Here is a 14,981-nt window from a genome sequence, read left to right as displayed (position 1 = left end):
TTTGAAGTTGTTGTTCAATTTTGTTATTCTAGAAAAAAATTTGCTTTGTGAAGCTTTTTTTTTCTTTCTCTATTGAGGGTTTTATAATCTGTTTTTGAGTAAGGTTTTGAAATTTCTTAATGTGTTTTAGTGTGGGTTTATTTTCCTCCATTGTGTTTGCCACTCAGTGGGCCCTTTCAGTTTATCCTTTAATCCTGGGAAATTATCTTGAATTATTTGCTGGATAATTTTCTTCTGTTTCCTCAGCTCATTCTTTCTGGACTGTTATTTTATTTGGATGTCATACATCCTTGGATTGCTCAAATGTTTCCCTCCTCCTTTTTATCTCTTTGGTTTATTTTGCTCTATTTTCTATGAAACTTCCTCAAATTAACCTTCCAACCCACCAGTTGTTGTTTTTCATTTCTGCTTTAGTGTTTTCAATTTCTAAGAACTGGTATTCTGTTCTTTGTATGTTCCTTTCTCATGGTTTCCTGACATGGATGCCATGTCATCTTTGACTGTTGGGAGGATATCAATAATGGTTGTTTTCCTCAAGTTTTCTTCTCTCTGCACTCAGTCCTCTGAGTGGCTTACTTTTTCTCAGTATTTGTTTAGATTGCTGTGTTTCCTCAGATGAGAAGCTGTCCTCAGATGTCTAGAGATTTTCTTTTCTCTGCTGATAAAGTGAAGGTTTAAATATCTGACTGAGTACTCTGAGTATGGGAATGGGGCTTGGAGGTTTTGAGTTCACTGTAGGGTGGTCTAGACAGACCACTAGTGCCAAGCTCCAGATGTTGGTATCTTTATGTATTTCCTTTTGCCTGATCAGATGTCCCAGAGAACAGTCTTGTCATCTGGAGCCTAGAGGGTGGAGATTTGGCTGCCATAATTCTTGGAGGTGAGTGGAGGGAGAGGGCTGGTGGTCTCAGCATTCAGCATGCCCTATTTATACTCCACTTAGTGATGCTGTTTTTAGTAAATTACCCAGACTCACAGCTGTGCTTAGTATCCCTGGTCCAGAGATCCTCCATTTAAACTTTTCTGAAGAGTAATCTTTCACAATTCTATTGGGGTAAGTGTGATAAAGTCACTCCATGAAGTGGGAGGATATCTAGAGTTTTAAATAATTGTCAAACAACTTTTACCATACTCCCTTTATTTCTGTATCCATCAAGTGTCCCCTTCACTGTTAGTTCCAGAATTACCAGAAGTCCCCAAGTCCCCAGTGCTGCTAGCACCTTTTTTTTTTTTTTTTTTTTTTTTTTTTTACAGAATCTCACTCTGTTGCCCAGGCTGGAGTGCAGTAGCATGATCATAGCTCACTGCAGCTTCAAACTCCTGAGCTCAGGCAAGCCTCCTGAGCAGCTGGAGCTACAGCTGTGCACCAACACACCTTGCTAATTTTTATTTTCAATTTGTTTGTAAAGATCGAGTCTCACTGTGTTGCCCAGGCTGGTCTCAAACTCCTGGCTTCAAGATATCCTTCTGCTATGGTCTCCTAAAGTGCTGGGATTGTAGATGTGAGCCACTGTGCCAGACCTACTTCAGGATTTTGAAGATTCTGCAGAATAAAGAAAGTTGTTTCCCAGCTTTTCCCCATTACAGCCTTAGGGGTTTAGCTGTATTAAATCTGCTTAATCAGTGGTCATTCAATTATCTGTTTTATAGTTTAACAAAGTAGTAGCTATTTTTTTCCTATCTTTGAAAGATTATTTTATTATTGAGAAGATCTCCTTTGGTTCTACTTAGAGAAGGAGTGACTTTAGGTGTGAATTTTCATTCTGCCATTTTAACCTGGCACCTTGATGATTGCTTTTATTAGTCTTTTATTTTCTCTTAGATTAGCAGAGAAGGTTTAAAATAACTTACATTTTCTTACATTCACTCTTCTATACATGCCAATGGAGAGTATTAAGTAATAGTTACATTAAGTATTAAGAAATAGTTACATTCTCTGATTCAGGGAATTAATTTAGTTTCAGAAGAATAATGTAAATAATTTAGTTCCAGAAGAATAATGTAAATGGATAGAATAGCATCTTAATCAATCTCCAATGCATCTCAGAATCTGTTGTTTAATATACCATTGATTTAGAAGAACAGAGCTTGTGCCAAACATGTACTTGTGATTTTACAAAAAGAAAACTAAAAGGCTGGAAGTAAACTGGCAAAATACAGGAGCTCGTTTATAAAAACATGATGTAAAACAAATTATTTTATTACGATTTTTTGATCAAGACTTGCAAAATGGGTTTGTTTGTAGGCATTGGTACTTCTACAGATGATAAAATCACAGTAAGCTTTAAAGATATTAAGAATTCTTCCTCTGTTTATTACTAATTGGCCTTGTAGAAGGAGTCTGGTGGTACATACTTAAGTGAATAAGAATTAGAGCTATCTCCCCTTTTCTCTTTTTGTCTAAGTTTTGTGCCTGTGTTAGTATTAGCCCAAAGTACTTCTCTTATTTAATTCCATGTTGAGTTCACTGAATTATTGGCAATATACTTTCCATATGGAAACATACTTTCCATATCTCGTGTAGCTTTCAGATTAGAGGCTTCTGTAGGCACTTAGAATTGTCTGGTTTTCTGAAACCCATTAAAAAGTCTGAGAGGTCGAGAGGCTGTAATTGTTATCACTTAAGTCCAATATAATGAGCTATCCAACTATGTGTCACTTTCAGCAGCACCTTTACGCCATTGACTCCTTGTTTCTGAGATGTCTGTGAGGATCAATCACATCTGCCAAAGCAGGGACGGAGGTTGAATGAACTAGATTCAATTTTGCAGGCTCACCAACCCACACAGAACGAGACCATTTCTAACACAGAGCTGGTGCAGGATGTTAGCTGTTGGCATATTTGGGCTCTGGGAGCACGTCTCTGCACAGAGAATCCTGCCATGGAATCCATTTATAATTTCAATGCAGGGTTGCAACACATCAGTGAAGCATGGCTCACACTGAAACTCTTTTTAAAGCTGTGTCAATAAATGATTTGTTTAGTCAAGAGGAGCTGCTAGAATCCATACCATGTCCCATCAGTCCCTCTTTCCTGTGAGTGGTCTCTTGAAGACCTGGTTACTTGGCCACTGATCGGAAATAAAAGGTGCTTCGAGGCCCAGGAGCATTGGCTCACACTTGTATCCCCAGCACTTTGGGAGACTGAAGTGGCATGATCGCTTAGCCTAGGAATTTGAAGCTACAGTGAGCTCAGATCTCACCAGTACACTCTAGCCTTGGTGAGAGAGTGAGATCCTGTCTCTTAAAAATAAAAAGAGAAGGTACTTCAAAAAGACCTCATGTGACCCCAGGAGCCCAGTACATTTTAGTAGAATATTTAGAGCACAGGGAGATAGATTATGCTACTTTGAGACATTTTTAACCCAGACCTACCATAGTACTTGGTGCTGTTAGGTGCTTCAGGGTTATTTGTGGAGTTTATTTCTAACAGTGTTAGAACAGGTCTGACTAGGCTGCATCATCTGGAATGAAAAATGAAATGACCTATACATTTCATCCTAGTAATCTGCAATTTTAGGTGATCCAAGTTAATGAAAGAACTTCACTTGGCTTCTTGCTCAGATTAGCTTTTTTTTTTTTTCCAGGCATCCCTTTAGGTTTTTATGCAGATGGGAGGGGCCTTGGGACAAGCAGGACTATGAATAATTTGCATACACTGCTTCCATCATCTTCTCTTGGGCTCTTTCTCCCTTCCCTTATTTTCCCCAATCTCCCCAAATGCCTCCAGAGTCTTTTTCCTTCTCCAACTCCAACCTTTCTCAAGAAATGGACTGTAGTTTAATATTATTGGTGATTAAACTGATGGAGTCATAATTTCTCTTAATATCAGCATCGTGATGAAGATAAAGTAGCAAAAACAGTAATGACAAATAATTGCTTCTTTTGTGGAATTTCAGATGTTCACAGAAAACTAGAGGAATAATTTGAGGATCAGTGGGGTAGGCAAAAGTGTATTCCTTGTATTTTTTTTTTCCAGATGAAGTCTTGCTTTGTTATCCAGGCTGGAGTGCAGTGGCGTGATCTCGGTTCACTGCAACCTCCGCCTCCCAAGTTCAAGTGATTCTCCTGCCTCATCCTCTTGAGTAGCGGGGATTACAGGCGCCTGCCACCACGCCTGGCTAATTTTGTATTTTTAGTAGAAAATGGGTTTCACCATGTTGGGTAGGCTGGTCTCAAACCCCTAGCTTACAGCGATCCACCTGCCTCGGCCTCCGAAAGTGCTGAGATTACAGGCGTGAGCCACCGCGCCCAGCCTTTGTCTTCTTGAAGTTATGTAGAAATACCTATTCTACCATCCCTTAGAAACATACCTAGGCATCAGTTAGCTTTCCTGATATAACACCATAAAAAGGGATGGTGACTTCATGAAAGTACCTAAAAGTGTACTTTGTTCCTTCCAGCATATTTTGCCTTGAAGAACTCCACATTTTGCAGAATAAATTGATAGTAGAATAAGTGAATCAGGCAGTATCATTTCAAATTAAATACTAATTATAAACTAATATATTTGGACTCTGTCCTCTTGACACTCAAATCTCCTCTTCCTTTCCATGAATCACTTAATAATTTTTAGAAACCAGCATGATATGGACAAAATGTTGTGCATTAGCCAACTCTTTATGGGGAGATAATGCATGTGAACTGATTTCCTGCAAACTATGAGTGCTGTTCAAGCTTGAAGGTTCATTATTACAGTAGGAGTGTAGTAAGGGTTTGAAAAATACTTAAAAATACAACTTGAGAAACTCTCTGTTATACAGATAGAGCCATAGATTCTCAGAGATGAGAGCTAATTTTCCTAAACTCATCAAATATATTGACAGCAGAGCTTGGATTAGATTCTCTTTCCCAGTCAGTATTCTTTCCATTGCACTGTGTTGCTTCTTCCATTAGTTATGTTCTGTGAACATTTCCAGTTAGTTTAATGTGAATCACGTAATAACTGTCACAACAAAAGAGACAAAGAAACTTAGGCTCATTAGCCAGGCAGGTTATGAAGATCTACGATGTAAAAACATTGGGAAATTCTATGTCTCCAAACTTATATTGAATAATTTCAAACCTATAGAAAGATTGAAGACGTAATACAAAAACACCTACCTACCTTTCACCTAGATTTGATGATTGTTAACATTTTTCATATTTCTTTCTTTCTTTCTCTTTATACATATATACATTTATAGAATTATTCAAAAATAAATTACAGATGCCATGATGCTTCACTCTTAAATATGTCCTAAGAATAAGAACTTTTCTTTTCGTTTTGAGACAGGTTCTCACTCTGTCACCCAGGCTGGAGTGCGGTATCTTGGCTCACTGCAGCCTTGACCTCCGAGGCCCAAGCGATCCCCTCACCTCAGCCTCCAGAATAGCTGTGATTACAGGTGCATTCCACTGCCCGGCTAATTTTTGTATTTTTGTAGAGACAGGGTTTCACCGTGTAGCCCAGGTTGATCTCAAACTCCTGAGCTCAAGTGATCTGCTCACCTCAGCCTCTCAAAGTGCTGGAATTACAGGAGTGAGCCACTGTGCCCAGCTGACCTGTTCTTATATAACCAAAATTCATGAAAAAAATTGAACATTGATACAACAGTATCTATTAGCAACATACTTTATATTTTAAAGTTAATCTAGGGTGCTTCCCCTGCTTTGGTTATGTTTTTCATGACTCTATTTTAAAGAGGACAGACTAGTTCCATTTTTTTTCCAGTTTTCTTTTTTTTTAGAGATGGAGTCTTGCTCTGTCACCAAGGCTGGACTGCATCCGTGCAATCATAGCTCGCTACAGCCTCAAGCTCCTGGGCTCAAGAAATCCTCCCACCTCAGCCTCCTGAGTTGCTGGGACCACAGGTGTGAGCCACCACACCCTGCTTTTTCATTTCTTTCGTTTTTAAACTTTCCGTAAGTTGGATTTGTCTGATTGTTTTCTCATAATTAGATAGATTCAGGTTAAATACTTTTGTCATGAATACCAAATAGGGAATATATGTTCTTCACAGAGCATCCTATCAAAAGGCATGTGTTATCAGTTTGTCTATTATTGCTGGTGTTAGTTTTGAGCACTTGGGTAAGGTATGTTTACCAGTGTTTTCCTTTATAAGGTAACTTTTTTCTTTATAGACTAAATAATCTATGCAGTGATCTTTTGAGACTGCATAAATATCTGTTTCCTAACAAACTTCTATTCGGTGGTTTGAGCATTCATTAATGATATTTTCCTGAATCAATGATCATATTGTGGTTGCATGATGGTGTTTATATAATTTATCATTTCTCTCCATGTATTAGTTTGTATTCTTCTTAACTTTACATTCCAATTTTTATAGTATTACAAAGCACTCATAGATTTTAAAAATTCCTCATCATTTATTACTATAATAATAATTATTATTATTCGATGTTCACTTTGTCTAGTGGGAGCTCTTGCAAGCAAGCTCCTATATCCTCTGGAAATCTCCACCTCAGTTTTTTAGCACGTCCTCACTTTCTGGCACAATAAGAGATTCGAAGCTTACTTTGAAGGTTTCCTATCTCAGATTTAGTATTGGCTATTTCTCTAAGGGGTCCTGATGAGGAATTGTGTTTAGAAACCAAGAGCTGAGCATTGGGTGTGTTTATTGCTGTTGAAGTGTCAATGCTTCTAGATTATTTCAGTTGAGAGAGCTAGAAAATACATGTTTTTAAAAACCATAAATTCATACTGTAAAGTGTAATTACAGTCTAATTCCAAAGAGCTTCTCTTCTTACATCCATTCCATTTTTGAATCTTTATTTTTCTGCAGTGAGACCACTTATTCCCTAAAAAAATTAAATTATCTACAATTATCATTAATACTACAAACACATAAAATACTATCCTACAGCACACATATGAGTCCGTAAATAGATTAATTGACCCCTGCCAAGAAGCCTACCATCATAGTTCTTTTTCTGGGCTGCTAAAACAAAATACCACAAATAGGGTAGGTTATAAACAATAGAAATTTATTTCTCACAGTTGTGGAGGCTGGAAGGTCCAAATCAAGGCAGATTAAAAGCCTGATGAAGTCTTGCTCCCAGGCTCATGGATACCTTTTCACTGCATCCTTACAGGTGGAAGGGAAGAGCTAGCTCTCTGTGGTCTCTCACTAATCCTAATCTTGAGGGCTCCACCCTTATGATAGAATCACCTTCTAAAGGTCCCACCACCTAATACCATCATCTTGGGGGTTAGAATTTCAACATACGATTTTTTTTGGGGGGGGTCACACACATTCAGACCATAGCATCCATTAAGTATGGTTCAATAATTTTCTGCAGCTTATGCAATGACAACATACAGACTACAGTATTAAAATTTACTTGGATTAATACTTTTTTCTTTATGGGTCTATTATCAACTTCATATATGGTGAAGTTCATTTTTTAGTATTCAGTTTAAAAAAGTTTTTTTTTTTTTTTTGAAAGAGACTGAGTCTTGCTTTTTCGCCCAGACTGGAGTGCAGTGGCGCAATGATACCTTACTGTAACCTCAAACTTCTGGGCTTAAACAGTCCTCCTGCCTCAGCTTACCCAGTATCTAGGACTATAGTCATGCACCGCCATTCTTGAATAATTTTTTTTTTGATAGAGACAGGGTCTCACTATGTTGCCCAGGCTGGTCTTGAACTCCTGGACTCAAGCAATCTTTCTGCTTTAGCCTCCCAAAGTGCTGGGATTACAGAATTTAGCCACCATGCCTGGCCTCAGTTTTAAATTTCTTTTATCACAATTGGTTTAATGCTATTTTTGAATGTATAAACTATTAATATGGCTTAAAAATTAAAAATACATATTCAAAGAATTACTACTTCCTTTCCTATGATTTGTACTATGTTCCTATCAGTACTACACCTACTTTCTGTATGCAGTTAACTTCACTAGTTTCTGGTTTATTGTGTATTTTTTTTCAAAAATATGCATACACACATAAAGATATACATATATGTTTTATATACAGTTATGTAAAATATGTATCTCATGTATAATATATATATTTACTTCTTTCTTATACAGGAGGTATGAGAAAAATCTGATTTTTTAATCTTGTATGTTTTTCATAAAAGTATATCCTAGTAATTACATTGTATCTGTTCTTTGAGATCTTTTCAATGTAATTTTATACATATGTCTTTTTAATCGACAAGTAAATGTTGTACATATTTGTGGTGTACAACATGATGGTTTGATAAATGTATACATTTTAGAATGGCTAAATCAAGCTATTTAATATATGCATTATTTCATACGCTTTCCATTTTTTTGTGGTGGGAACACTAAAATCTGAGCAATTTTCATGTACACAGTATGTTATTACTTAAAATCACCATGATATCCTTTTATATAGATAAATGGTATTCCATGTACCATAGTTTTTCAAACAGGCTCCTATGTTTAGGTGTTTAGATTGTTTTCAATGTATTTCTGACAAATAACATTAAAATTAATAAAACATGCCTATATATTTATATATTATTAAAAGTGTGTATTCAGGATAAAGTCACAATTATGAGATCAAAATATACACATGTAGCTTTATTATATATTGCCAAATTCACCTGTGTAAGGATCACACATTGTTTTACTCCCCTAGCAATGTAAGAAAGTACTGTTTTCTCACTATCTCACCAAGAAAAATGTATATCCAGGTCTTGAATTTTTTTTTAATTTGATAGGTGAGAAATGGCTTTACTGGAGATTAAATGTGAATTTATTTTATTATGCATAAATTATTTTTATATATTAAAGTCTATTTGTGTATAACTGTAATTAACTTCTCATGCTTTTTTTTCCTATTTTTGTCTTTCCTCCTCTATTTTTAAGAGTTCTACATGTATTAGAAATATTAGTCCTTTATAAGTGATATATTTAGAAACATTTTCTCCCAATTGGCCATTTGCTTTTTAACTTACCTTGTTTTCTTTATAATGAAAAATGTTAGATGCATAGATTGCAAAAATTTTCTCCTATTCTGTAGGTTGTTTGTTTACTCTTTTGATTGCTTCTTTTGCCATGCAGAAGCTCGTTAGTTTAATTTGATCCCATTTATCAATTTTGCTTTTGCTACACTTGATTTTGGTGTCTTTGTCATGAAATCTTTGCCCTTGCTTATGTTCTGAATAGTATTGTCTAGATTTTCCTCTAGGGTTTTTATAGTTTTGGGTTTTACATTTAAGTCTTTAATGCATCTTGAGTGGATTTTTGTACATGGTGTAAGGAAGGGGTCCAGTTTTAATTTTCTGCATGGGGCTAGCCATTTCTCCTAGAACCATTTATTAAATAGGGAATCCTTTTCCCACTGCTTGTTTTTGTCAGGTTTGTCAAAGATCAGATGGTTGTAGGTGTGTGGTCTGATTTCTAGGTTCTTTATTCTGTTCTGTTGGTCTATGTGTCTGTTTTTGTGCCATCTGACAAAGGTCTAATTATCTAGCATCTATTAGGAACTTAAACAGATGTACAAGAAAAAAACCAACCCCATTAAAAAGTGGGCAAATAACATGAACAGATACTTCTTATAAGAAGACATACATGTGGCCAACAATCATATGAAGAAAAGCTTACCATCACTGATCATTAGAGAGGTGCAAATCTAAACCACAATGAGATGCCATCTTACACCAGTCAGAATGGCCGTTATTAAAAAGTCAAAAACTCATGGATGCCAGTAAGGTTGTGGAGAAAAAGAAATGCTTTTACACTATTGGTGGGAGCGTAAATTATTCCATCCATTGTGGTAGACAGTGTGGCAATTTCTCAAAAATCTAGAGACAGAAATACCATTTGACCCAGCAATCCCATTACTGGGTATACACCGAAAGAAATACAAATCGTTTTATCATAAAGACACATGCACGCCTATGTTCATTGCAGCACTATTCACAGTAGCAAAGAAATGGAATCAACCTAAATGCCCATCAATGATAGACTGGATAAAGAACATGTGGTACATATACATCATGGAATAAAAAAGAAATGAGATCATGCCCTTTGTAGGGACATAGATGGAGCTGGCCATTATCCTTACTAACTAATGCAGGAACAGAAAACCAAATACCCTGTGTTCTCAGTTTCAAGGGGGAGCTAAATGATAAGAACACATGGACACATAGAGAGAAACAATGCGCACTGGAGCCTACCGGAGGGTGAAGGGTGGGAGGAGGGAGAGGATCAGGAAAAATAACTAGTGGATACTAGGCTTAATACCTGGGTGATAAAATAATCTGTACAATAAACACCCATGACACATGTCTACCTATGTAACAAACCTGCACAAGTACCTCTGAACTTAAAAAGTTAAAAAAAGAAAAATGTTGTTTAAAAAATCACATTAATCAATCTTTTTTAAAATTTTATTTATTTTTTAGTTTTTAGTTTTTTTTTTATTATACTTTAGGTTTTAGGGTACATGTGCACAATGTGCAGGTTTGTTACATATGTATCCATGTGCCATGTTGATTTCCTGCACCCATTAACTCGTCATTTAGCATTAGGTATATCTCCTAATGCTGTCCCTCCCCCCTCCCCCAACCCCACAACAGTCCCCGGAGTGTGATGTTCCCCTTCCTGTGTCCATGAGTTCTCATTGTTCAATTCCCACCTATGAGTGAGAACATGCGGTGTTTGGTTTTTTGTCCTTGCGATAGTTTACTGAGAATGATGTTTTCCAGTTTCATCCATGTCCCTACAGAGGACATGAACTCATCATTTTTTATGGCTGCATAGTATTCCATGGTGTATATGTGCCACATTTTCTTAATCCAGTCTATCATTGTTGGACATTTGGGTTGGTTCCAACTCTTTGCTATTGTGAATAGTGCCGCAATAAACATACGTGTGCATGTGTCTTTATAGCAGCATGATTTATAGTCCTTTGGGTATATACCCAGTAATGGGATGGCTGGGTCAAATGGTATTTCTAGTTCTAGATCCCTGAGGAATCGCCACACTGACTTCCACAATGGTTGAACTAGTTTACAGTCCCAGCAACAGTGTAAAAGTGTTCCTATTTCTCCACATCCTCTCCAGCACCTGTTGTTTCCTGATACCATTCAGGACATAGGCGTGGGCAAGGACTTCATGTCTAAAACACCAAAAGCAATGGCAACAAAAGCCAAAATTGACAAATGGGATCTAATTAAACTAAAGAGCTTCTGCACAGCAAAAGAAACTACCATCAGAGTGAACAGGCAACCTACAGAATGGGAGAAAATTTTTGCAACCTACTCATCTGACAAAGGGCTAATATCTAGAATCTACAATGAACTCAAACAAATTTACAAGAAAAAAACAACCCCATCAAAAAGTGGGCAAAGGACATGAACGGACACTTCTCAAAAGAAGACATTTATGCAGCCAAAAACCACATGAGGAAATGCTCATCATCACTGGCCATCAGAGAAATGCAAATCAAAACCACAGTGAGATACCATCTCACACCAGTTAGAATGGCCAACATTAATCAATCTTTTAAACTGCAACTGGGTTTCCCCATACTCACATTATAAGTAAAATCACATACATTTTCTTCGAAGACTTAACATGTTTTCAGCTTTTTACTATTAGAGCTCTGGTTCATTTGAAGTGTTTGGTGTGAAGGATGCATCCAGTTTTATTTTTTTCCAAGTGGCTATTTGGTGTCCTCCACACCATTTATTTAGAAGTCTGGATTTTTTTACTGGTCTATCATTTATTCACGTATGAATATCATACTGTTTTAATTATACTTTCTAGTATGTTTTAATATCTTATAAAATTAATCCTAGAGTTCACCTACATATTCTCACATTTAATTTTGAATAGAAAATTATAACAAACATGTCTAGGTCTGGGAAAAATACTTCATATTTTTTATTTAGGTTATATTAAATTTATATGAAAACCTGGGGAAAATTGCCGTTTTATGATGCTGAACGTTCCTAATGAATGTTTGTATCTTTCAGAAATGTCTTCTAGTTTTCTTCATAAAAATATCACATAATTCTTGTTAAAATTATTACTAAATTTTTTTGCTTATATTGCAAATGGAGTTTTTTCTTCAATTACATATATATAACTTCTGATTATTTTATAAATGCAGGCTTTTAATTTTTGTATATAAATATTCTTCTAACTTAGTAAATTTACTATTTGGGTAATTTTATCATTGATCCTCTGAGTTCTGTTATGTTTTCTTCAAAGAGATTATCTTACTTTTTCATTTGTAATCCTTGTTCCTCTGTTTTTTCTCATTTAATTTCGTTGCTTAATGCCTTTAATACAGTTCTAAGTAGAGATGGAGATGGTGGGCAGGCATACTTTGTTTTTTTCTTTAGAGGAATGACTCTATTGTTTCCCCAGTAAGTAAAATACAAGCATTAGTTTGAGGTCTCTATTCCTTTCTCTCTCATCTGTACTTCTATCTCTATCTATCTCCATCCCTATCTCATTTTCTACCTCTACTTCTATCCTATCAGTACTATCATCCCCTTCCTTTCCTTCCCTCCTTCCCTCCCTCCTCCCTCCCTCCTTCCCTCCCTCCTTTCCTTTCCTTCCCTCCCTCCCTCCCTCCCTCCCTCTTTCCTTCCTTCCTTCCTTCCTTTCCTTCCTTTCCTTCCTTCCCCTGTCCCTCCCTCCCTCCCTTTTTCTCTCCCTCCCTTCCTCCGTCCCTCCCTTTCTGCTAGTAAATACCACTAGTCTGTTTATCAAGAGGATAACTTGTTTGCAAAGGGATTTAACTAGGTTTTTTTCTCCCCCAGAGGTCCCTTTTAATAGAATAGAGGCCTGTTGTGTATGTGTGTATATGTGTGTGTGTGCATATTATTTTTCTTTCCACAGAACAACTATCCATCAATTCTTTATTATTGTTTCTGTAAGGAATAAATGTGGAATTGCTGAATTTTGTCAGTGTTCTATAAGCATCTGTTGAGATAATTATCTGATTTTTCTCCCAGATACCTGAATATGCTTTATTATATTAATGGATCCCAATTATTGAAATATCTTTGTGTTCTTAAAATATATCCCATGTTTTCACTATGCATTGTCATCTGTGTAAATGTAGTATGTTGTTTGCCCTTATTTTATTTATGATTTTTGCTTTGATATTCATATGAGAGACTGATTTCTGTGTGTGTATATTTGTGCATGTGTGTGATATTTTAATCAAGTTTAGGTATCAACATTCATATTTCATACAAGAAATTTGGAAGTTTTCCTTTATTTTCTATCCTCTGTTCCTTAAAAGCTTGGTTATATTTCCTTGTGAAAACATCTAGGCCTTGTGCTTTTCATGTGAGATAGAAATTTGATATCTTTATTTTATTCTACAGAAATTGGTTTGTTCAAGGTTCTATCTCTGTTGCAGTCAATTTCTGTAAATTGTGTTTTCCTAAATAATCATCTATTTTATATAGATATTTTCATTTTTGGTATAAGTTATGTAGGTTCTTGGTTGTTTTAATTTCTTCTGTTTCAATGGTCATTTCTTTTTTAACATTTAAGGTTTATAAATTCATAGCTTTAATTTCATCCCATAGATCTGATATATTATATTTACATTATCATTATTTTTTAGGAAACAGAAATTTCAGTTTGCATTTCCACTTTAACTCAAGAATTATTTTGCTGGAAGTTTCTTCTTATAAATATTCAGAAATTTTCTGATTTTTTTTGTTTTATTTGTCATCCAGTAATTGTTTTTTATTATTTTTATTTTATGAAACTTACTGTGGCTATTCTATGGCTTGATATTTGGTCAATAATTATGAACACACTGTTCGTGTTGGAGAAGAAGGGATATTCTCATTTTGGGGTCATAGAGTGTAATATATTTTACAATACCTACCTTATTAATATATGTAGTCTTCCATAGGACCTATAGATCTATATTCTTACCTATTTTTTCCTCACTTGATCTGTTTCAGATTGAGATTGTCATTACAATGTGTCTCCTCCCCTTGCCTTTCTGGTAAGTTTTGTTTTATGAAAGTGGTTCCCGTATTTCTAGTGCATAGATTTTCATAAATATTGTATCTTTATTGTGAACCGTGCCTTTTTAGCATTATAAACTGTCTTTTTTTTTAACATTTAATGCTTTTTGGTCTGAATTTGAGTCTGTCTGATATCAGGAAATGCCTTCTTATTTCTTACTGTTTTCATTTGCCTGGTATCTCTTAGCCTATCTTTGTATTTTTAGGCAACTGAATTGGTTTATTTGAGGTGATATTTCTTGCACAAACCATGCAGTTGGGTTTTGCTTGGAGAAATTCCATGTTTTATTAAATAGACATCTAAGCTATCATTATTTTGTCTTAAGGCAATGGGATATAAAAATTTACCAGAGTCAGGGGAACGTCAATTACATGTAGCAGAAAAACACTATCTTAACACATTGTACTGTTTCTATCACTAGGTTGATTTATGTGGTTGGCTTTAATTGAATCATTTCAAGGGCAGAATGAATTTTTTTAAAGTTTACATTTTGAGAAAAAAATAAGTACCAAGAAAAAATGTTAAAAGGGATTTGGAAAATATTGCTCTAAATTTTATATGAATATATCAAGGGATTAAAATAAGGGTGAATCTCAAAGGATATAAAACTACACAATTTGTGAGATCAAGGCTCTATTTCATATTTTCTATGTCCTATTAGTGAATCTTTGGCCAGTCACTTAAACTCTCTAAGCCTCAGTTTCCTTATTGAGAAACTGGGGATAAAATTAGTTCTGCTATCTCCCTTTTAAAATTTTTGTACTTATTAAAATGTCCAACTCCCTAATCCATCTTTCATAATGCCTCCTTTCCCAGCAAAGTTTAGGTATGCAACTTGTCTTCCAAATCTCTTATAATGGATTTCCTTTGTCTTTATGTATTTAAACAATTAAAAGTATTTATAAAATAATAGATCCACCTATTTTATACTTACAATATTCTGCTTTATACCTTTTCTGAGCTGTAGTCCTCTAGAGGTGACCACTCTCATT

General features: G+C 35.5%; 1 long non-coding RNA gene across 1 annotated transcript in view; it reads left to right on the top strand.

Moving 5' to 3' along the window:
* The window catches only part of LOC129493300 (uncharacterized), a 136,507-nt gene extending 122,540 nt beyond the window's left edge, over positions 1 to 13,967 (top strand). The window contains exon 3 of the long non-coding RNA XR_008661108.1: positions 13,923 to 13,967. This is a non-coding gene — a long non-coding RNA (uncharacterized lncRNA). The remainder of the gene's footprint in view (positions 1 to 13,922) is intronic.
* Positions 13,968 to 14,981: the final 1,014 nt, after the last annotated feature.

The sequence above is a fragment of the Symphalangus syndactylus genome, chromosome 11 (genome assembly GCF_028878055.3).
Source record: "Symphalangus syndactylus isolate Jambi chromosome 11, NHGRI_mSymSyn1-v2.1_pri, whole genome shotgun sequence".
Lineage (NCBI taxonomy): Eukaryota > Metazoa > Chordata > Mammalia > Primates > Hylobatidae > Symphalangus > Symphalangus syndactylus.
This window is presented reverse-complemented; position numbering and strand designations above follow the sequence as displayed.